Source organism: Lytechinus variegatus, chromosome 2 (assembly GCF_018143015.1).
Source record: "Lytechinus variegatus isolate NC3 chromosome 2, Lvar_3.0, whole genome shotgun sequence".
NCBI classification, from domain to species: Eukaryota; Metazoa; Echinodermata; class Echinoidea; order Temnopleuroida; family Toxopneustidae; genus Lytechinus; species Lytechinus variegatus.
In genome coordinates, this window is record NC_054741.1 from 16,147,599 (window position 1) to 16,171,363 (window position 23,765).

The 23,765-nt window shown below is 37.1% G+C and overlaps 12 non-coding genes across 12 annotated transcripts; all 12 read left to right on the plus strand.

Annotated features, from left to right (window-relative positions):
* The first annotated feature begins 17,727 nt into the window (after nucleotides 1-17,727).
* TRNAQ-CUG lies at nucleotides 17,728-17,799 on the plus strand. Its single transcript has one exon. It is a non-coding gene; the product is annotated as a tRNA-Gln (tRNA).
* A 423-nt stretch (nucleotides 17,800-18,222) lies between these two features.
* On the plus strand, nucleotides 18,223-18,294 carry TRNAQ-CUG. The gene has a single exon. It is a non-coding gene; the product is annotated as a tRNA-Gln (tRNA).
* A 427-nt stretch (nucleotides 18,295-18,721) lies between these two features.
* On the plus strand, nucleotides 18,722-18,793 carry TRNAQ-CUG. Its single transcript has one exon. It is a non-coding gene; the product is annotated as a tRNA-Gln (tRNA).
* Nucleotides 18,794-19,230: 437 nt separating this feature from the next.
* Nucleotides 19,231-19,302, plus strand: TRNAQ-CUG. The gene has a single exon. It is a non-coding gene; the product is annotated as a tRNA-Gln (tRNA).
* Nucleotides 19,303-19,849: 547 nt separating this feature from the next.
* Nucleotides 19,850-19,921, plus strand: TRNAQ-CUG. The gene has a single exon. It is a non-coding gene; the product is annotated as a tRNA-Gln (tRNA).
* Nucleotides 19,922-20,371: 450 nt separating this feature from the next.
* TRNAQ-CUG lies at nucleotides 20,372-20,443 on the plus strand. Its single transcript has one exon. It is a non-coding gene; the product is annotated as a tRNA-Gln (tRNA).
* A 408-nt stretch (nucleotides 20,444-20,851) lies between these two features.
* On the plus strand, nucleotides 20,852-20,923 carry TRNAQ-CUG. Its single transcript has one exon. It is a non-coding gene; the product is annotated as a tRNA-Gln (tRNA).
* Nucleotides 20,924-21,340: 417 nt separating this feature from the next.
* TRNAQ-CUG lies at nucleotides 21,341-21,412 on the plus strand. The gene has a single exon. It is a non-coding gene; the product is annotated as a tRNA-Gln (tRNA).
* A 419-nt stretch (nucleotides 21,413-21,831) lies between these two features.
* Nucleotides 21,832-21,903, plus strand: TRNAQ-UUG. Its single transcript has one exon. It is a non-coding gene; the product is annotated as a tRNA-Gln (tRNA).
* Nucleotides 21,904-22,384: 481 nt separating this feature from the next.
* TRNAQ-CUG lies at nucleotides 22,385-22,456 on the plus strand. Its single transcript has one exon. It is a non-coding gene; the product is annotated as a tRNA-Gln (tRNA).
* Nucleotides 22,457-22,901: 445 nt separating this feature from the next.
* On the plus strand, nucleotides 22,902-22,973 carry TRNAQ-CUG. The gene has a single exon. It is a non-coding gene; the product is annotated as a tRNA-Gln (tRNA).
* Nucleotides 22,974-23,515: 542 nt separating this feature from the next.
* Nucleotides 23,516-23,587, plus strand: TRNAQ-CUG. Its single transcript has one exon. It is a non-coding gene; the product is annotated as a tRNA-Gln (tRNA).
* The last annotated feature ends 178 nt before the right edge of the window (nucleotides 23,588-23,765 follow it).

The following is a 23,765-nucleotide window of genomic DNA, read 5'->3' on the forward strand; positions in this document are numbered from 1 at the left end:
TAATAAATAGCAACTAATTATTTTCAGAATTTGTTTGCACAATGGCTTGTAGTTTATGTGGTAAAGAATGTGCGTGCCGTGCCAAATTTCGGCACGATCACGCAAACGGTGGCCGAGATGGGGGCCATCATGCCCCCCCCCCCCCGTCCTCAGTACATCTCAAATAGACCAGTCCTTTAGGATCAACTATTTCGTATAATTTCAAATTGGGCTATACCCATTTTGTTTGATATCCGTTTAATATAATTTGAATATATATGATTTTTTATGTATTTAAATCTAATTTTGTTGGGAAAAAAGACACATTCATTTCGACAAGAATATTCTATTTTAAAACGTAAATTAAATTTGAAGATAATGGAATGTGGCTAACAAATTTCCGCATATATACATGTAGGTGGTGTGAATAAATAGGAGATACAATGAAATAACGTGTAGTTGTGGAGGTGGAATGTAGCCGACATATAAGTTTAAATCTTTATGGTGTCCCGCAGTGGTTACCATTTCAGGATGTGGTAACCTTTTTATTTCTCGTCTGTTGAGACTGATTTGGGGCGTCTCGTATAATTCCTTCCGCATGCCTTCATAAGAAAAACGTCATTCCAATCCTCTTCCCCTCTTTCATCAACTTAAAGAAAAAGAAGTATCGATACACCACGACTAAACCCACATCAATAAAAATGGTCCAAAATCCAATGCTGATTTGATGTTAGCTATTTTTGCAGATACAAAGAGCTTAAGAGGTTTTTCTTTTGTTTTTACGATAGCTTATTCTCTTCTCCACTCTTTATTTCATCTATACTTCATTCTTTATTGTACCTATTGGTACACCAAAGTAGGTGCAATAAACTGCAGTGCGCGAAAAATCTTTATAAGAATGAAGCCGGAAGTAAATCTCAAAATAAGTCAGTAGCGTTAATTTTCGTCCTCTTTTTACATCATCATAAGCATCAGCAGCAGCATCACCCTCGTCATCATCATCTACATCGAAATCAACATCATTCTGATTCATCCGCCTCTTTTGATATTGGATGAATTATAAGGTTGATCGTAGTCATCGTCTCCATCATGAGTGTCATCATCTTCCCAATGATTGTCAGTATCATTCATCGTACTAGATTAGTTCTTTTTACCACGATACGATCTCTGCCAACTCCCTCCTCTCCTTCAACATGTCCAGTTATTATAGTTAGCAACAGGCAACCATTTAATCCTTATCCCTTTAATCCTCTTTTCGTCGCTTTTTGTAAAGATGCCCGAGCATCATCCACTATCTTTTCTCCTTATCTTGAAACCATTGCCATTTTGTTCATGAAAAAAAAACAGTCAGCACTATTCTCACTTAATAAGATTCAGATTTATTTCCAACAGAAATAGGAAATATACAAATCATTTTCATACATTTTAACAAATATTTACAATACATTAATGATAATCATGATAAATTAACATATGAAAAAAATACAAAATATTTTATAGAAAAAATTATAATACTTTGGAAAGAAAAGTATCTGTGGAAATAAAAACCATCCTGTGCGGCCGAATTTTGAAATTTAACGAACGTTACAAAAAAGGTCATAATGGACGATTATAAACTTCTTTTCAAGTAATAGGAAAACGCGAAATGTTTCGCAGAAAGATAAAAATGGATCTTCATCCTCCATTAAGCGATGCATGAAGTAATCCTTGTATCATTCCTTTGTCGAAAACGTCAAATTCGAATCCGTTTCCGAGTACATGAATGTGATGATTGCAATATCTCTGATTTCGGATATCAATCATATATATCCTCGTTTCTCTCTGATGAATATAAACTAGTTTCTCGAAACTAGATCAGGCTCTGGGCCTCTGCAATAGCTGACGAGAAGATATAATCCCTGGATGTATCCAAATGACAGATATTATACGCTTCTTGACAAATATCTCCCTTCGGATATCATTCTAGATGTAATATTTCTCATCAAGCATATTATAAAAGCATGAATATTATTCTTCTGATTTTAATTATTTGTCATTTATACGCGATATTTCGACTTTTGAGTTGGTTTTGCTTAAAGGCATGATCAGACACTATTTAGGTCTGCATAGATTTCGAAATCAACGAATTGATCAATACAATCATTATTTGCTATTTATTGTTATTCACTTGGATGATATCTCTAACAAGCTAAAAAATATTATCAACATAGAAGAAAAATAATAGTGCAATTTACAAGAGGACATCGGCTAAAATACCCCCATCAAACTCCAACGCCAGTCTTGATATTAAAGTTTGACAAAAATAATCATAACATTAGCAAATCTGATTTTCGATCGATAACGTTATCAACATGAATATCAAAAGCACCTGCACATGCAATATGGAGTATGAATAAGACGGCGACTTGTTCTCCTTCAATTATGATAATTTTCATTGCATGTTATTCATTTTCATTGTGTCTGGATCTCCGTCATGAAACTGAAAAAAAAATCAAAATGGATAGGAAGTGGATAATCATTTTAAGGGGTGGGGACATACACTGTTAGAAAAATTATCCTTGAAATAAAAGAAGTTCCTGCAGCAGAGTCTCGAGATCACCTGTAATCTTACCAGATTGCGTAATCCTATGAGGAAATTGGTATTTGGTGTATGGAATCTTGCAAATTTCCTTGAATAAAACACCCTTTTCCCCTTTTTAAACAGACCTGTTCTGTTAAATTGCAGAGAAAAAGATCCCGTTTTATGAATTTGCAGAATGATTCTGTTATTGCTTTCTGCAAAATCTTCTTTTTCTGTAAAATCACGGCTTTTTAACAGTGTATAGAGAGATATAACTGAACAAATAAATACATAAGATAAATGGCTTGAAAGAGAACCTGATGGAGTGAAAATTGAATGAATGATAATTGGCAATGTCAGATAGAATGGGGAAAGTGGTTATGTAACTTTAATGATTTCATATCGATTTACTTTCTGGGTATATCTTTATTGGCTCGTCTAACTATCTAAATCCATGCCTATTTCATTTTACTTAATATCTATGCATCTATCTAAAAAATACTATTTATCTCTAGATTTTATACGAGTACATATTTTCTAAAATCTTGTATTTAAATCTATACGTTCGTATCGTGTTCATGTATCTATGCTTTTGTGCATTCGAATAGGTTTTTTTAACAAAACACTTATCTGTATGATGTTCTTACATGTACATCTATTCGTCAATATCTTTCTTGCAGTGGATTATGTTTGTTAACATTCTTAGAAGAAAATCATACACAATCTAACCCTGACGTATTTATCTAAATCTAATTCAATTTCCAGCGCGATGATACAACCATTAACCGATAAAAATACAAAAATACATATTTTCAGAACTAAAATATCATGATAAAGCAATAGTTACACGCTCCGTATTCGACTTCCCTTTCTCCACTTATCAAATCATTTTTACTCTTTCATTAAAACTCTCGTATACTAGAAGCAGAAGGCTGGAATTAAACACGTACAGTGTTTTGCTCATTTTTTTCATCTTTATATAATTATCTACTGTACTGTATATATATTTTTTTTCTTTTTCCTCGTGTTTTTACGCTTTCTTTCATTTCAATTCCAGCGGGAGTCTTCCAGAAAGTCACACGTCGCGGTTTAATGTGGCGTGATTATTGTTACAATAAAACGCCAATGAATGTCTCCTTTTTGCTTTAGGTTTGCTTTTAAAGTGCTGCTCGCTCTTTATTCAGTGGTTGGCGGTTTTAATATCCACGCTCCAGGTTGTTGTTTTTTTCTACTCCCACCACGATGATAAGCACTCGCAATACATATACGGATTTTTTTTTTGACTGGAAGCGATTTCATCACTTTTGTTACCGACACCCATTGTGTATTCTGCGATAAGACTGATTGACGTCATAATGCCAATTTTGAATCTTGCTTTATGATATTTCAGGAGTGATATTTTGATCTTGCAATTTCACATCATTTGGATGATTCCGCAGCAACTTCTGCGCCGCTCAATGTCTTTTCTGTAACAGTTCAAGTTATTTACTCGTTTGGTATATTTTAAAACCTCCTCTCACGCAGCTCCCCCTTCTCACCTCTAACCCCCCCCCCCTCCCCGTTCTCTTTTTCTATCTCTCTCATTCCCTCTTTCCTCTCCTTTGTGTATCTCTTCTTTGATTTTATTAGATCAACATTACACATTTACATGATTGGAATCATTGGAACGATTCAAAATATCAATGAATATAGTTCGATCATCTCCTCCTAACCAGAGATAAATTATCAACCACTCTGCCTGGTCTTTAAAACTGAAATTAAAACTTCATTTCAACCAAGCTTTATTTACTTTTAACTGAAGTTGCTTCCTAAGTAAAATGGATGCTGATGCTACTTCTGCCGTGAACGACTGGTTGCCCTGACAACCATGGATAACAATAAATCTCGAAAGTCCATGTCTGTAAAGCCTTTCCCCAGGCACAAGCATGTCGTAAGAAGCTGCGAAATTAAAGGGGATTTATCGTTACCTTCGGATATGTTATCGACTGTGACAAAATCTACAGGGAGGAGAATAGAACGTCAGATTTGGATTAGTGAAACAAATTATTTATTCATGGAATACTTTATGTCGTCGGTTTGATGGGTTTGCTCAAGGACAGAATGGCAGATAGGCCGGGCATATATACAGGGGCGGATCTAGAAATAAACAGAGGAGCGTTCACCAATTTTCATCTGACAAGTTGTTAGATCTGACAGCTTTCTATGATTTTAATTGGCTGAGAAGCACTGTTCCTATGGTTACTGTCGGATAAAACGGGACTTGTCGGTTAAAACGTCCGACAAGTCGGTTAAAACGTCCGACAAGTCCTTTCATGAAACGCCTCTCAGAGGGGAAATTAAAAATGAAATAATTACCAACAAGTAAAAGAAAACTTTATCTACTTACGCAGAGCATTTCCATTGTTAAAGATATTTTGTTTTTAAAAAAATACGCAAAATAAATTGTTTTTATTAAAGTATATAGTTATATACGTCTACGCATTTCATTATTGTAGGCCCTATTTACCAGTAAAAACTCGTAGACCTGTATTCTGAACTTGCTCCATGGTCTAAAGTTTTACTTTACTGTGGGTAGCCAAATGCGCTATCAATCTCCATCACTATGATCAATTTATAATCACATTCATCAATTAAAATCATTAAAAGCTGGCTTAAGATGATAAATAATTATTTTCGCTATTAAAACATTGGGATAGATACCAGTAGAACAAAGGAAGCATTAGAGTGTAAATAAAGTCTTGACATTTTACGCTTCCCATAATTTTATTCCAGACGTAGACCATGGTTAATCTAGGGTTCAGAATGCGGGCCATTGTGTGTTCTTAAAGCCAAAGCCCTCCTCCAACCCAACCCGATCCCCAGAGAAATCGCCCAAACCTATGTAAAGGTGTCAATGTGAACACCTAGGTTAATCAGGGGGGGCTACAAATTTCTCTCTGTGCGCGCGCTACTGAAAATTAATATTCCCAAAATTGAAAATGATGGCAGGTGTTAACCGAAACTCGTGGCGATAATTCATCCGGACTCGAGTTACAATGGTAACTAGGTGAAATAAGTGGACATGAATGTGTGATTACTCGCGCCCGCGCTCACGGAAAAATTTGTCACTGCGCGAACACCGTCGGTGAAAGGGCAAAATTGGTAACAGAAGATTGACTTAAATTAAGGGGGGGGGGGCAGAAATGACGCGAGGAGAAGAGGTTAGAGATAATGGCATAACGTTTCAGTCATGACCCCCCCCCCCTCTCTCTCTCTCTCTCTCTCTCTACTCGACAAATCTTTTGTCTCTTCGAACAGCCAATCGGGGATAAATGAGAATATTTTTATTGTATAATACCGATCTACTGCATGATTATATAATTATCATTTCTCGTGGGAGGGACGTGATTATCAGTATACTATCGAGAGGTTTTACGGCACTGAATCTAGGCGTCATGTCCTCATTCAAATTATCTGGCAGTTGCACTTTCATATAGCCATATCTATTGGAATCACGTGCCTTCATCATTATACCATGAGACGCCTCCCCTACTCTCAAAATTAATGACAAGAAAGCGTGCGCGCTTCGTACGGAAGGAGCTCACTCCTTCCCAATTTTGTACGTACCCTTATACCGTGTTTACACATGACTCGGCTCGAGTGTTGAATCCTCAAGCAGGGTCGAACGCTGCGAAGAGGGCATGCTGTGATCGCGTTTATACGTACATATAAAAAGGCGAGTTCAACACGGCTCGCGGATCTCGAACGGAAGAAGAATTATGACGTCGCAAATTAAAGGCGGGAAATTCACCGCCGGAATCGAATCTTGTCCGTGCGAACAACAATGCCAAAAGTGAAAGCGCGCGCAGTGACCTAGGTCAAGAGGGTTCGACACGGCTTTCTGTTTACACACGAAAAAATTGCCGAGTCTGACTCGGCTCGCGGGTTGAAACCTACGATTTTGGCGGATCAAAAAAGCCGTGTTCGACACGGCTCGCGGATCACACTGATCGCGTTTACACAGCATAAAATTGCCGTGTTCGACACGGCTCGCGTGTCGAACCCCCGAGCCGTGTCCCTGTGTAAACACGGTATTATTCTCGCAAACAAGCTCCTTCGTCATTCAAAAGACGTCCTCAGAATTTATGAAGATAATATGAGAATTGTCTCTCAAATTACAATGGAAGATCAAGGAGCAGGAGGGACACCCCCCCCCCCGTCCCTAAAGCCACCTAGCTAAAACGCACTTAATAAGTAACTCACAATTTTATTCGGCCCCCCCCCTTCCAGTACCACGACCCAAGGTAGGTCACTATAGAGGAAGATAGTGACTGCCGGCCATGGGTATGGCCGAAGAGGTAAGGAAGATCGAGTTTTGTGAGGAAATCGACCATTATCGATAATCTTGGGGCGGGGAAATAGGCTTGGTAAACAAAGCCATGATGAAATAGAAAATCCAGAGCTGACGGCGAAAGGCTGGCTAATAGCATGATATTATTACCTCTCTCCTTTAAGGATGAGGGAGGGGATCATGAAAATAGGTATACGATCAGTATGGTTTGGCCAGAATAGATACAGATTTTCTGGTCTTCATGATTGTACTCATCTTGCAACGACAGTGCAGTTAAAACATTACGAAACTGACATAAACTGAAATTTCAAGTGCTTATCCGGGTGATAACTCAGTTTCAAAATCGATCTCAAATAGAAAACCTCATATACACACACCGTCCCACTTAACATTATACACACACCGTCCCACTTAACATTATACACACGCACACACCCACAACACACACCCTCGCTTCCTCTCTCTATTCTTGACTATCCTTTGCCTTCTTGTTTTCATATACATTCAAACTGATCGAATTGTTATGCGACAAATGCAAATATTTGTTTTCTTAAAGCAAACTGATTCATCTCAATTCTGCATATTGCATTTTCACAACTCAAATATCCCTTTTTTGTACAAGTATATTGAATAAAAATATAAAAAAATCTTTACATGGACCCACTTTAATTCGTGAATCCACCACACAATAGAAATCTATCGATTTTCTTCTATATTCAGACCATAACACTTTATTACAACACAAAAAATCGCGTGCAAGACCTATCTGCCTAAAATTTAACAAACTAAAAAAAGACACCCAAACGAAACAAAGAGTGAGAGTAATGATTACTCGATATTCTCGTATTTCATCGTTTGCACATGAAAGAGGGAGGAGAGAAACGGTCTTAAAACATCTTTTGTCATCATAGACAAATAGTGACACGCGTTATGACGTGTGTGATGCAATATCGTTTCATTTTTACGATAACTCAGTTATACATTAAATTTTGCAGTTGTTATCGGAAGGCAATATTTGAATGCCAATGTTTAACCACACTGTGCGTATGATGAAAATTAGGTTATGATATTTGAAAGCCCCAAACTTCAACAATTTCACAAGTTTTCTCTCACTCTACAGCGCGTCCCAAAAAAATGTCCCTCTGATATGCGGCTTAATAATTTCCAAAAATTAAAATTATTCTCAATGAAATGTATGGATATAGGAAGCCCATCTCATGTTCTAACTTCTATAAAAATTTAATTGGTCTCGCTTCAGTGGTTTTGAATACACAGCCTACTATGTAACAGTGGTGCTTTTCAGCCCATTCCAAGTTTGTATGCATGCAACACTGCTTTGTGTTCTGCACTTTCTTGCATATCAACCCCCTTTGACCATTCTGACCAAGGAGATATCACCTCTATCTCCTCGTTCTGACCAGGGAAATCTCCAGGCTCATCAAATCACAACCTTGAGCATGTTCAGAAGGGCAAAAACAGTATTTGACAGTTCATATCATGTTTGATGAACGGGAGATGCACAATGATTGAGACAACGGGTCATGTCTGTTTCATGCATAATTCCAAAATACTGCATTTTTGTTTTCATTACTTTTTTTTAGTTAATTAACTACTGAGGTCAAGTTCAATAATTCAGTGTAACTTTTTAAAAGAAAAAAGTAAAAAAAAAATTGGTATAGTTTCTTTTCGCAAAGGGTGATTAACTTGTGGATTCCCCTTTTCCAGCTTATTTTACTCATCCATCATTCACATTTTCTTTCAAGTTGGTGCACTGATTCCCTTTATCAATCATCAAACAAACTTAATTTTTTATGTTTCTTGTCCTTCTGAACATGCTCAGGTTTATGATTTGATGAGCCTAGATATGATTAGGGAATTATCCCTGCTCAGATCCTGGATGTAAGAATCGGGGTTAACATGCCATAGACAATGAAGAAATGCATCAATGCTGCAAACTTGGAATGAGCTAAAATGCACCACTGTTACATAACAGAGTGTGTATTCAAAACCGCTGAAGCGCGACCAATGAAATTTTCATAGAAGTTAGAACATGAAATGAGCTTTCTACTCATGAACATTTATTTGAGAATCCTACCACATTTTAGAATTAATTCAGTCCTATGTCAAAGGGACATTTTTTTGGGACGCGCTGTATTTCCCCCTTCTCTCTCCATCTCCCTCTCTTTCTACTCTCCCTCTTTCTTTGAAAAAGATAAGATGTGTTCGACCTTTCATGCATTCTGTCAGGACTATGTGCAAAAGTTGAAGTAAAATAAATTCGAAAGACATTGTACTTGGGTTTTTTTCTAACCTGCAATTATAGAAATACGCAATAATAATGATAATAATGATAACAATATATTATAACAATGATAACGATAATGATAATTGATAATAATAATAATGATCAGTTTCTTATATGGCCCTGGAAGCGGGGGTGCCAAAGCCCCCCCACAAAAAAAAAAAAAAAAAATAAATAAATAAAAAATTCCGCGTGGGTTTTGCGTGTATTATTCTCCGTAGGCAGCACCCCCGGTATTCTGGAAGAAATGACCTTCATTTTGTAGTGAAAACCTTTTTTGGCTTCTCTTTTTCAAAGTTCTCGGGACCAGTTTTGATATCCATTTTGTATTGAAAATCTTTTCTTCTAATTTTTTATTTTTATTATTTATTTATTATTTTCTGCTTTTCAAATTTACATCAGCGCCCCCACAAAAAAAATGTTCCCAGGTCCCTGTTTCCTTATATAGCGCAAATTACAGTTGAGACTCTTAGCGCTCTAAAAAAAAGTAGTATGAGAATGAAACTTAGATACATAATTATAAAATTTGAAACTGAATTTAGAGAATTTGGAACCAGGGGCGGATCCAGGATTTTTTTGAGGGGGGACGTAGCGCGCACGGAAGGTGCGGCCTGACTGGGGTCGAGTACTCCCCCAGAAAAAAAATTAAACACCATATATGCGATTTCAGAGTTTTTTAGTTCATTAACTCTATATAATTTTTTTATCGATTTCATAAGTAAAATATGCGTTTTTGTTGACCTATAGTTGACGCTATATGGGTTTGACTGATAAAAAAACGAGAGTGTGGCACACGTACATATACATGTAGATATGCTAGAGTAGGCGTGACTTACAAAGTCTTATTTACATCCATGCATGCTGTCAACCAGTGAGTAAACCTATGAGGGTCGGGCCAGCCGTTACGAGGCCGTAAATTAAACTTGGGTATAATACCTCCTTAATTTTCTTTCAGTTTAAGCGTATATCAAGTTAAAAAGAATTCTATTTTCTGCAGGTTCCCCCCCCCCTTGGATCTGCCCCTGGGAACTAAATATAATGCATCAATATTGGGAAAATTTGCATGATCATGATGACAACCAGAATGTAGGTCTATGTGCATGATGTATATTTGCCTTTATAATTGTATAAAATGATAAGGTTAAAAGCAATGCATTTTGGGTTTCTGTCAGATCAGATATTGATATGTACAATCACGTTCGCACCATAGCGATAGCTTCTTGTATTATTTGATTTGGGTCGTCAATCGACTAGCGAAAATCCGAGGAAAAAGGACAATATTAGAGACGACCAGTGGCTTTGTCATGTAGAAATCTAGACGATTTTTGAATCCGCAACTGGAGTATGGTACGCCAAATTGGAAGCGTTCAAAAGTGTCTCATCGCGGCTTATAACACATTGAGACTGTTTAGTTCGATTCTTTTTTTAACTAAAAATTCAATCAATTTGTGGAAAAACGTTCAAATCATTAGGAATCTTTTGTAACTTTGGTGTATTTTTTTCACAATAATGGAAATGGACATATTTTGCTAATTTCAAGGAGAGGTTGCGCGATTGAATATTTCCAGAAGCTAATATGGCGCAGTCACACCTGATCGTAAAACCACAGTAAATTATGATTTGGGAGAAAAGCATAGGGAATTCGATTAATACACTGAAGAGATTGACTGTCAGTGGTTCATCCCATAACTTTTTTTCACAGTTAAGTTAACATAAGCTTTGAACATATTGATTCGTATTGATCTCGCAAGCTTTACCTGAATATATACGGCAATTGTTGGTATTTGTTATTGTATGGAAATTTTTAATGAGATAATAATATCAATTAAATAAGATTTATTTAATTCATATAAAATTATATCAAAATTGATAAAACTAAATTCTTGCAATACGATGAAAGTTATCCATGACGTGACCAACTAGATCCCCTTGAAAACAATTATTTGATACACAATAAAACGCTTTTAACCTAATTTAACTTATCCGGTGAATTCATTCCTTTTTTTTCTACCACTAGTCCAAGGTTGTTGAATTACAAGTGTGAGACAAGTGTTTTCTCAGCCGGGGTAACGCAGAAAATTTGGCTCGTGCGAACATGAAAAAAAATTACATCGGTATGGGGGTAAACGTCGGCCAGACCGGGGGGCGTTTCATAAAGCTGTTCGTAAGTTAAGAGCGACTTTACGAACGACTGGTGAATTACCTTTCTTACGCGTAACCAAATCGCCAATTAATATACCATTTACCACAAGAAAGGATCACCAGTCGTTCTTAAAGTCGCTCTTAACTTACGAACAGCTTTATGAAACATCCACCGGGATTATACAGTTGATGTTTTTGACAAACCTGAAAGCGTTTTAGAAGTTTGCCACAATCAGTAACAACTAGTGTATGCGAACTCCATTCCATTTGGGGGGAGGTTTATTAAGTATTGATAACAAGTTCATTTTGATTGGAATACATTGTCGATAGGAAGAAACATGCATAGCAACTTGGCCCTGGGAACGGGCCTGGGAAGAGGGAGTGCTGATGGGTGTTTCATAAAGCTGTTCGTAAAGTTATGAACGACTTTACGCACGACTGGTGATCCTTTCTTGTGGTAAATGGTATATTAATTGGCGATTCGGTTACGCGTAAGAAAGGTAATTCACCAGTCGTTCGTAAAGTCGCTCTTAACTTACGAACAGCTTTATGAAACGCCCCCGGTCTGGCCGACGTTTACCCCCATACCGATGTATTTTTTTTCATGTTCGCACGAGCCAAATTTTCTGCGTTACCCCGGCTGAGAAAACACTTGTCTCACACTTGTAATTCAACAACCTTAGACTAGTGGTAGAAAAAAAGGAATGAATTCACCGGATAAGTTAAATTAGATTAAAAGCGTTTTATTATATATCAAATAATTGTTTTTAAGGGGATCTAGTTGGTCACGTCATTATTAGGTCATTACTCAATTACATAGGGATATCACATAGCACAAGAAAGGATCACCAGTCGTGCGTAAAGTCATTCGTATCTTACGCACAGCTTTATGAAACACCCACCTGGGGGTGTTAAAAGCACCCAAAGACTTGTCTATAGAGGGTGCTTCGTATGTTATAAACCATAGACAGTATCCCCTGGAAATAAAGTTGGTATGCTAAAAAGTAGAATTTGACCCAAATCACCTTCAAAATTGAGTGAGCCCCCACCCTTGTTTATTGATTGTCCTTTTTTAAACCAACAAATCCTCTTCAAAAATGGTTCCTAACACCATACTTGACACATGCACTTTAATCTTTATTACTTTGTCCGTTTTCTATCATCTCTCTCTGATTCCACTATCTTGAACATTCATTGACAGGTATCCATGGCACTGCCAGGCGATCATGAAATTCACTTGATCAGATTAAAAAGTACATCGTCACCGGATCGCCGATGAATATTAAGAGAGAGGGGGAGGGTGGGGGGCGGACTTGATGGAAATCTGTAATAGATACACGTATAATGTGATAACATGACACATGACTTGCTTCTTAGATCAGATAAGGGATATTTGAGAGGTTGAAAGAGGAATGTAGGAATAAAGGGGTTGCGAGGTATATATGAGAGATCGGAGAAGAATTTTGATCACTCTTCATAAAAGAGTAAAAGACCCTCCTCGTTCTCTAAATTAATTTTGTAATATTGTGATCTAACCAAGACTTTTTTTAACTTAGAGAATGATTACTTCTTCTTGGAATTACTACTACATCTTCTCAGATCATTCTTACATCAGGCTTTTGAATTAGTCTGATCTGAAATCTTCAAACTGATTCGGACTCCCTAGGAACATATCAAAATGAATGACATGAACGAGACTGACAAAGAATCTCATGGTAGTCATGAAGACGCAAATCTTGACGGAAAATTATAGAAAAATTGGCTGATCATGCTGATGTTTTTTTTTTTTGGGGGGGGGTTAATACACGATATCGAAATGATGAATTAATGGAACGGATGAGGTAAAAGAAAACATCACGTGATCGAGAAATAATCGGATTAAAACAAAATGCGGACTCTTTTAAAGATTCGATTACCTCTTGACTGATTAAATGCGATCTGCAGTTCTTGTTTGATGATTTACCGTGTAGAGATAATGAATGCAAACATGAAACGAATGCCATGCCCATAGGAGATATCGGGAAATAAGAACCGACTTCTAGAAAATGAGAAAAACATCTCAATGTAAATTCATGCTACTATCGAGAACATTATCCGTAATTAAATACTTACAGAATTACATTGAATTTATTAGAAGGGTATGGTGAATTGATGAATATGGGGAACCAGGAGAAGGCTTGAGGAAAGAGAGATTGCATAAAAGTTTCGATGAAAGTGGATTGATAATGAACTCCATCAGAAATAATTGGAATTGTAGATTTCACAGTCATCAACTTCGTTTGTAGTTATTTGCAAATAATTACCAATGTTGTACTGCTTTGGTTATTAACATTTTCTGCGAATTGTTGTTTCTATCCGTGATGGCGGGTTACATCACTTTATATGCACCTAACTGTTGATGTACAAATGAGGGAGCCCATGATTTTGCAAATATAGTCTTTTCATTTTGCTAGGTTTTATCCTACGACACTGATGCCAATTCCAATGTTTATTTAAAACCTTATAATCTATATTCTGATAGCTTAAATTGAAATATTTTCATACAATAAACTCAAAAGAAAAAGCGATTGTGATGCGACGTCATCGGCTTCCTTAGTGCATACAGTCCATATTGTGCATGATTATAATTTGGGAAATTCAGCTAAACTTTAATATGTGTAAGATTTTATTAACGTTTTTTTATTTGACGTCTTCATTTGCTGAAAAAATAACAGCATAATATTTGTTTCACTTCCTCTTTAAATTCAAATTAACTGTTAGGATGAACTTTATCTTTGAGAAAACTCATTTAGCTTCACATCTCTTGTATACAGATGGGGACTTGGGGACCATACCCCCCCCCCTTAAGAAAAGTTTGACGACCAAGAAAAACGGAGAAAAGGAAAGAGGGTGAAATATTATTATTTTCTGAATATTAAGTCAAAATCTGTCGCAAAATTGGATTTTCGTATATATTAAAAAGGTCATTTTTTCTCGCTCACTCGGCTCGCTCTCGGCTTTTCAAAAGTACTGTATACGGCACGGACCAATTTTTCTCACTAATCTACTTCTTCACAATCATAATACACGATGTTTGGAAACAGAAAATTAAACGACCCGGTAAAAATGAAAACATAACATCCAAGAAACTCGGGAAGTACATGACATCTTTACTGAAGAAAGGGAAATTGGTTGCGATTATTATCTATAAAAAAGTTTCATTAAGGGAAGTAAAAGCGTACTTAAATTTGGTCGCAAGAAACATGAATAATCTAATTACTCGAGAAAAGGTCGAGAAAATTATGCCTCGTGACTGGTATATGTTACGGCTTTCTTCGCCATCAAATCGAATCATTTTGTACTCTGCTAAAGAAAATATAAGATTGAGGAGCATTCGGTAACATTTTTTCTTTGAAAAAAAAGGGTAAAGGTACTTTAAGTTTCATCCACCTTTTCACTAATCGACAGCTAAAATATGATTATTGTTGCTGATTTTTTTTGGGGGGGGTAGTCTTAAAAAAGACCTAAGGTTTAAGTAAATGGCTTTATCTATATAAACAAAATATTTCATAAGTTCTCAACAAATAATGCAAGCGCGAAGCATGGGCACTTTTTATGCAATAATATTGAGCAATTGGTATTTATTTAACTGAACAACAATACGAGGCTACATTCGCGAAGCGTAAATACAAAATTTCTTGGTATTATCATTGACAGTAATTTAACATGGTCACATCACATAAATGAAATTGAAAACAAGGTAGCGAAAAATATCGGAATTATATATCGCCTAAGCTTTTATCTTCCAAAACCGGTTCTACGTACATTATATTGCTCTCTAATCTTGCCATATTTTTATTATTGTAATTTGGTCTGGGCTAACACATACCAAACCCATCTTAAAAAATTATGTTCCCTTCAAAATAAAATTGTGCGTATAATTTCTGTGAACGACATCATACCACCAACAGACACGAAATCTTTATTTCATTCCCAGAAACTGCTGAAATTTAACGACATCAATAAACTTCAGCAATGTAATTTTATGTACAGGTGTTTAAATTCTCAAATTCCAGAAAATTTTCGTGATTTCTTTACGCATGTATCAAATATACATCATTTTGATACCCGAACAAATAACCAAATATATATTCCTAAACACAAAAAGATTATCTTTCAACACAACATCCGTTATTCTGGCCCCAAAATATGGAATGATCTTCCAGACTTCATAAAAAAATCCTTGTCAGCAACTAGCTTAAAATTTAAGATTAAAAAATCAATTTTATCATCCTATGCTTGAATATCCTAATACCTTACATTCCTTTTGATCTTAAGTTAACATGAATAATGTGCAAATGTTGCGGCATTATTATTTTTATCTCTCCCTCTCTCCATCATACATTGTTGTACGCTCTACTTGCTCGGTACTCGGTAACTCATGCCCGCCCGCCTTCCTGCTCACTTCTCCCTCTCTCGTTTTCTTCCCGTTTTCTTTTCTACTTCTCTTCTCCTTTCCTCGCCCTTCTTATCTTTGTATTGTATTTTGTGTATTGTATATATTTGTCCATAGGCGTATCCCGCCACAAGCATTATGCTTCTAGGGACATACGCCTTCCTCTTTACACATAAGTTGTTTATATTTATATTCTTTATAGAAATTGATTTGAAGTGTATTCTTGTGAACAATAATGAATGTAACTTTGTAAAATGGAGGAAAATAAATGTTTATTTGAATTGAATTGAAAATGAAATTTGCATTTTATATAATGAACCGATTTTTTTTTCTTCATATTATTCTCATCTATATTATTTTCTTCCTCGTCTTATCTTTCTTCATCTTTTTCTCCCCTCGTTTTTTATTATAATTTTCTTTACCTTCTTTACCTTTTCTCATTTTTTGCGCCGCCATTAGGGGGCGGGGGCGGCCGCTTCGCCCTTGGATGCGCCTATGAGTTTAATAACTGAAGCATGAGTAATCTCATTATTTCAGGAAATGTTGTAGTCGGAATTTCCCAAAGCTATCGATAGCAGGGATTCGATACTAGCGGAAGATTCTTTGAAATTGAAAACAACCGATATCTACAGTGACCACAAAAGTTAAAAATCAGAGGAAAAGTGCACTGTGCAGTCATCACAGTAGAATGAGATAGGGTTTTACAGAAGCCTGATAGCGACACTAATTATGATTTTGTGCAGCTAACCTAAAGTCTTTTATGTTTGAAGAAAGTGATAGGGTAACCTTTAAAGAAGATCAGACAGAAAAAGGTCAATGTCAGACTGAAAAGGTTAACAATGTAACTTAGTGGTTTGGGATGAAATAATGTGACACACGATATAAAATCAAGCTAACTTGATGAGAAGTGTACACATCGGAAGCAAGTTTGGGACTGCGGTTCCAAAGAGTAAAAGGGCGAAAACAACGACAACGAGGGTGATGAAGAATAGGACGATGATGATAATGATGATGATGATGATGAGGATGAGGAGGATGACAATGAAGGATAATAGAATTGGAAGTGCAATTTGAATGGCAGAACGATAATAATGCAAGAGAAATGAAAACGGTATATACAGGCAAACGTTTCAAGAGCAAATAAATCAACTTATCAAAAAAATGCAGGATCCAAAGTTTAAATATATATAGGCGAAAACAACGACAAAATTTCGATCACACATTGCCGGTTTATGGCGATTCGTAGCGGTTCGGTAATTCGCCGTGCTCCGCATAAGATTGATACTGTACATAAACCCGGGTCATCCGTCACCCCTCCGCCATCGACCACGATAACCACGAGTGGGAAACGCATCAAAAGGAACAAATTTAAATCAAATTCAATCATTCATGTTCAAAACACCGTTCACCGTTGATGAGCATCCTCTGTGTTTGCACGGAAGGATAACTCTGCCATAATCCGCCAACTATTTTCCTCCCGGGCCTTCACGATGTAAACACGGAAGTACAGGTGGAGTTGGCGGTGTTCCCGCGGAGGCATCACGGTTTCATGGGGATCTCTAGGCCGGGTTGTGCGAGGGTGGAAATGCATATTACTACGCCCCGTGTTAAAAAACATGTTGGAAATGCGTTGGTAATGCATGTAGTTATCTCTCCACGGCGTACTGAGGATATAAGAACACAGTAAATTAATTGAAAAATGCCCGTCAAATGACAAATAACAGGATGTCTTTATCGAAAAATTTCGTCCTAAGTTTATGAGCTGACGGAAAAATGCAAATACATGTATGTCGTTTGGCCAGAGTCAATGACTGAACTCCTGTTTAGATTGACCAATTTTCGGTAAAGACTTCTGAGTTTATCTTTGTCATCATGAAGGGAATTTGTCAAATTTCTCTGTTCTGGAATCCTCCGTACGTCGCCTTGTGAAATCTTACTAAATGAACTGTTATCCAAACCGACGATAAGAGATCGCCAGCGGTTCCATGGTGTAATGGTTAGCACTCGAGACTCTGAATCTCGCGATCCGAGTTCAAATCTCGGTGGAACCTTACTTTCTTCTCCCCTCTCGTTTTTCTTCTTTTTTTTTATCTGGTCTCAAAAATCTATTACGAAAGTCAAAAATAGAAACAGAAATTATTAAGAAGCCAAGCTGAGCATTTCCAAAAAAGGGGGGGGGTTACCAAAAAATCAAGGTCCAACTTATGTCCAACTTCATGACCGTGAAAATTGACAAACCCCAAAATGGTCGTCACTTTGTGTATGAACGATATTCATATTAAAATATTTGTTTTGATTTTCAAAGGGGGGCACACATGTATAAAATCGGCATATTTACACTATAAACTTTTCCAGACCTCCCTTCAACTTGGACAAACAATAAGAGAGAAAGAGATAGAGGGAGAGAGAGAAAAAAATATGGGAGAGCATTGTGCGATACTCAACTCATATCATTAAACGTAATGTATATCAGCGGTTCCATGGTGTAATGGTTAGCACTCGAGACTCTGAATCTCGCGATCCGAGTTCAAATCTCGGTGGAACCTTGCTTTCTTTTCCCCCTCTCGTTTTTCTTTTTTTTTATCTGGTCTCAAAAATGTATTACGAAAGTCAAAAAGAGAAACAGAAATTATTAAGAAGCCAAGCTGAGCATTTCCAAAAAAAGGAGGGGGGCAAATTTTCACCAAAAAATGAAGGTCATTTCGTCCAACTTCATGACCGTAAAAATTGACAAACCAAAAAATGGTCCTCACTTGTTTGTGTATAAACGATATTCATATCAAAATATTTGTTTTGATTTTCAAAGGGGGCACACATGTATAAAATCGGCATATTTACACTATAAACTTTTCCAGACCTCCCTTCAACTTGGACAACAAATAAGAGAGAAAGAGATAGAGGGGAGAGAGAAAAAAATATGGGAGAGCATTGTGCGATACTCAACTCATATCATTAAACGTAATGTATATCAGCGGTTCCATGGTGTAATGGTTAGCACTCGAGACTCTGAATCTCGCGATCCGAGTTCAAATCTCGGTGGAACCTCTCTTTTCTCCTCTCTCGTTAATTTTTTTATCTGGTCTCAAAAACTCATACGAAAGTAAAAAAGATAAACAAAAGTTATTAACAAACCAAGCTGAGCATTTCTAAAAGAGGGGGGTGGGCAAATTTTCCCAGAGGAAAAAAAAAGGTTTTCACCAAAAAATGAAGGTCATTTCGTCAAACTTCATGACGTAAAATTGACAGACCAAAAAGGTCCTCACTTGTGTATGAATGACATATTTCTATTAAAAATATTTGTTGTGACTTTCAAAGGGGGCACATGTGTAAAATCTACATATTTACACTATAAACTTTTCCAGACCTCCCTTCAACTTGGACAAACAATAAGACAGAAAGAGATAGAGGGGAGAGAGAAAAAAAAATATGGGAGAGCATTGTGCGATACTCAACTCATATCATTAAACGTAATGTATATCAGCGGTTCCATGGTGTAATGGTTAGCACTCGAGACTCTGAATCTCGCGATCCGAGTTCAAATCTCGGTGGAACCTCTCTTTTCTCCCCTCTCGTTTCTTTTTTTTTATCTTGTCTCAAAAATCTCATACGAAAGTCAAAAACAAAAAGATAATATAAAAAGCCGAGCTGACCATTCAGCTCCTGTTTTAACGATAGATCGCCGCAGGGGCGGATCGAGGATTTTCCCAAGGGGGGGCACATTTTCCCGAGGAAAAATTTGCACAAAAAAAAGTTTTTAACAAAAAATGAAGTTTATTTCGTCCACGTAAAATTTGACAGCAAAAAGGTCCTCACTTGTGTATGAACGACATTTTTCTATTGAAAATGTAGGCCTATATGCTGTGACTTTCAAAAGGGGTTGGGGCAAACATGTGTAAGAACGGCATATTTATATTAATACATTTTACTATGGCTCTCGAAAGGGGGAGGGCACGGGCCGGATATGCCCCCTGGATCCGCCACTGGATCGCTGGACAAGAAAACAGAGATGACTCCCCAGAGTTATTTGTAATGGGAGATAGGATCGACTCATATACCTCTAACATGTCTAAGACCATATACCCTGTAAAGTATGTCAGCCGTGGTTCCATGGTGTAATGGTTAGCACTCGAGACTCTGAATCTCGCGATCCGAGTTCAAATCTCGGTGGGACCTCACTTTTTTGCGAATCCCCCCCACAGAATTCGTTGATCCCCCCCCCTCTCGTTTTTTATTTTTATTTTTTTATAAATCAGGTCTCAATAATCTCATCCGGAAGTCATTAAAAGAGACAAACACAAAAATGTCATCATAGTTCCTGTTTAATGATTGATCTCTGAACAAAAAATAAAAGATAAGGAAAAATATAGTTACCTATGGACAGTGATCTTTCTCTCTGAGAAAAGGAACCCGTTTTATTTCCATATGAGCATTTACATATTTGCCAGGTGTGTATATTGGTGAGGGAGGGGTGGGGATAGCTGGTACCCCTTCAATTCGTGACAAAGAATTAGAGAGAGGGAAAGAGAGAGAGAGGAGTCAAAAAATCAAATCTATTTGGAATGGAAAATTCTCCCACCAACTTTTAAATCTAACACTATATGCACAATATGATTTGTCAGTTGCGGTTCCATGGTGTAATGGTTAGCACTCGAGACTCTGAATCTCGCGATCCGAGTTCAAATCTCGGTGGGACCTGATTTTTCCCCCTCCCATGTCTTTTTAAAAAATCTATATGGAAGTCACTAAAACAGTAACAAATATTGTATCAGAGTTACAAGCCTGACTGAAAGCGTTTGCGATTCGGGGTCATCTCATTTCATGTTTAATGATAGATTACCGGATAAAAATAGGGGTGATAAAAAAGATAATTGAAGGGGGAAAATATTTACAGGGATCTTTTTCTCTCAGACAAATGGCCCCGTTTAATCACCTACGAGAATTTTCACATTTGCTGGGTTTCATATGGCGGTGGGGGTGGGGGCACTTGGTACCCGTTCATTTTGTGACAAAGAATAAATAGAAAGAAAGCAAATTGAAATTGGAATGGAGATATAACCAACTTCTACCTATAACACTAAATGCACAACGTGGTTTGTCAGTCGCGGTTGCATGGTGTAATGGTTAGCACTCGAGACTCTGAATCTCGCGATCCGAGTTCAAATCTCGGTGGAACCTTATTTTCTTTTCCCTTCTCATTTTTTTTTATCTGGTCTCAAAAATCTATTACGAAAGTCAAAAAGAGAAACAGAAATTATTAAGAAGCCAAGCTGAGCATTTCCAAAAGGGGGGGGCAAATTTTCACCAAAAATGAAGGTCATTTTGTCCAACTTCATGACCTTAAAAATTGACGAACCAAAAAAGGGTCCTCACTTGTTTGTGTATGAACGACATATTCATATCAAAATATTTGTTTTGATTTTCAGAGGGGGCACACATGTATCAAATCGGCATATTTACACTATAAACTTTTCAAGACCTCCCTTCAACTTGGACAAACAATAAGAGAGAAAGAGATAGAGGGGAGAGAGAAAAAAATATGGGAGAGCATTGTGCGATACTCAACTCATATCTTTAAACGTAATGTATATCAGCGGTTCCATGGTGTAATGGTTAGCACTCGAGACTCTGAATCTCGCGATCCGAGTTCAAATCTCGGTGGAACCTCACTTTTCTCCCCTTTCGTTTCCTTTTTTTAATCTGGTCTCAAAAAACTCATACGAAAGTAAAAAAGATAAACAAAAGTTATTAACAAACCAAGCTGAGCATTTCTAAAAGAGGGGGGGGGGCAAATTTTCCCCGAGGAAAAAAAAGGTTTTCCCCAAAAATGAAGGTCATTTCGTCAAACTTCATAACTTCATGACGTAAAAATTGACAAACCAAAGAGGTCCTCACTTGTGTATGAATGACATATTCCTATTAAGAATATTTGTTGTGACTTTCAAAGGGGGCACATGTGTAAAATCGGCATATTTACACTATAAACTTTTCAAGACCTTCCTTCAACTTGGACAAACAATAAAAAAAAATATGGGAGAGCATTGTGCGATACTCAACTCATATCTTTAAACGTAATGAATATCAGCGGTTCCATGGTGTAATGGTTAGCACTCGAGACTTTGAATCTCGCGATCCGAGTTCAAATCTCGGTGGAACCTCACTTTTCTCCCCTCTCGTTTCTTTTTTTTTAATCTGGTCTCAAAAATCTCATACGAAAGTCAAAAAAGATAACATAAATGATTAAAAAGCCGAGCTGAGCATTCAGCTCCTGTTTTAACGATAGATCGCTGCAGGGGCGGATCTAGGATTTTCCAAGGGGGGGGGCACATTTTCCCCGAGGAAAATTTTGCACTAAAAAACGTTTTTTAACAAAAAATGAAGGTCATTTCGTCAAACTTCATGACGTAAAAATTGACAAACCAAAAAGGTCCTCACTTGTGTATGAATGACATATTCCTATTAAGAATATTTGTTGTGACTTTTAAAGGGGTCACATGTGTAAAATCAGCATATTTACACTATAAACTTTTCAAGACCTTCCTTCAACTTGAACAAACAATAAGAGAGAAAGAGATAGAGGGGAGAGAGAGAGCATTGTGCGATACTCAACTCATATCTTTAAACGTAATGTATATCAGCGGTTCCATGGTGTAATGGTTAGCACTCGAGACTCTGAATCTCGCGATCCGAGTTCAAATCTCGGTGCAACCTTACTTTTCTCCCCTCTTGATTCCTTTTTTTTCAATCTGGTCTCAAAAAACTCATACGAAAGTAAAAAAGATAAACAAAAGTTATTAACAAACCAAGCTGAGCATTTCTAAAAGAGGGGGGGGGGCAAATTTTCCCGAAGGAAAAAAAAGGTTTTCACCAAAAAATGAAGGTCATTTCGTCAAACTTCATGACGTAAAGATTGACAGACAAAAAAGGTCCTCACTTGTGTATGAATGACATATTCCTATTAAAAATATTTGTTGTGACTTTCAAAGGGGGCACATGTGTAAAATCGGCATATTTACACTATAAATTTTTCAAGACCTCCCTTCAACTTGGACAAACAATAAGAGAGAGAGAGAGAGATAGAGGGGAGAGAGAGAAAAAATATGGGAGAGCATTGTGCGATACTCAACTCATATCTTTAAACGTAATGTATATCAGCGGTTCCATGGTGTAATGGTTAGCACTCGAGACTCTGAATCTCGCGATCCGAGTTCAAATCTCGGTGGAACCTCTCTTTTCTCCCCTCTCGTTTCTTTTTTTTATCTTGTCTCAAAAATCTCATACGAAAGTCAAAAACAAAAAGATAATATAAAAAGCCGAGCTGACCATTCAGCTCCTGTTTTAACGATAGATCGCCGCAGGGGCGGATCGAGGATTTTCCAAGGGGGGGCACATTTTCCCCGAGGAAAATTTTGCACAAAAAACGGTTTTTAACAAAAAATGAAGTTTATTTCGTCCACGTAAAATTTGTCAGCAAAGAGGTCCTCACTTGTGTATGAACGACATTTTTCTATTGAAAATGTAGGCCTATGCTGTGACTTTCAAAAGGGGTTGGGGCAAACGTAAAAGAACGGCATATTTATATTAATACATTTTACTATGGCTCTCGAAAGGGGGAGGGGGCACGGGCCGGATGTGCCCTCTGGATCCGCCACTGGATCGCTGGACAAGAAAACAGAGATGACTCCAGAGTTATTTGTAATGGGAGATAGGATCGACTCATATACCTCTAACATGTCTAAGACCATATACCCTGTAAAGTATGTTAGCCGTGGTCCCATGGTGTAATGGTTAGCACTCGAGACTCTGAATCTCGCGATCCGAGTTCAAATCTCGGTGGGACCTCATTTTTTGCGAATCCCCCCCCCTCTCGTTTTTTTATTTTATAAATCAGGTCTCAATAATCTCATCAGAAATTCATTAAAAGAGACAAACACAAAAATGTAATCATAGTTGAGCATTTCAGCTCCTGTTTAATGATTGATCGCTTAAAAAAAAAAGATAAGGGAGTGATCTTTCTCTC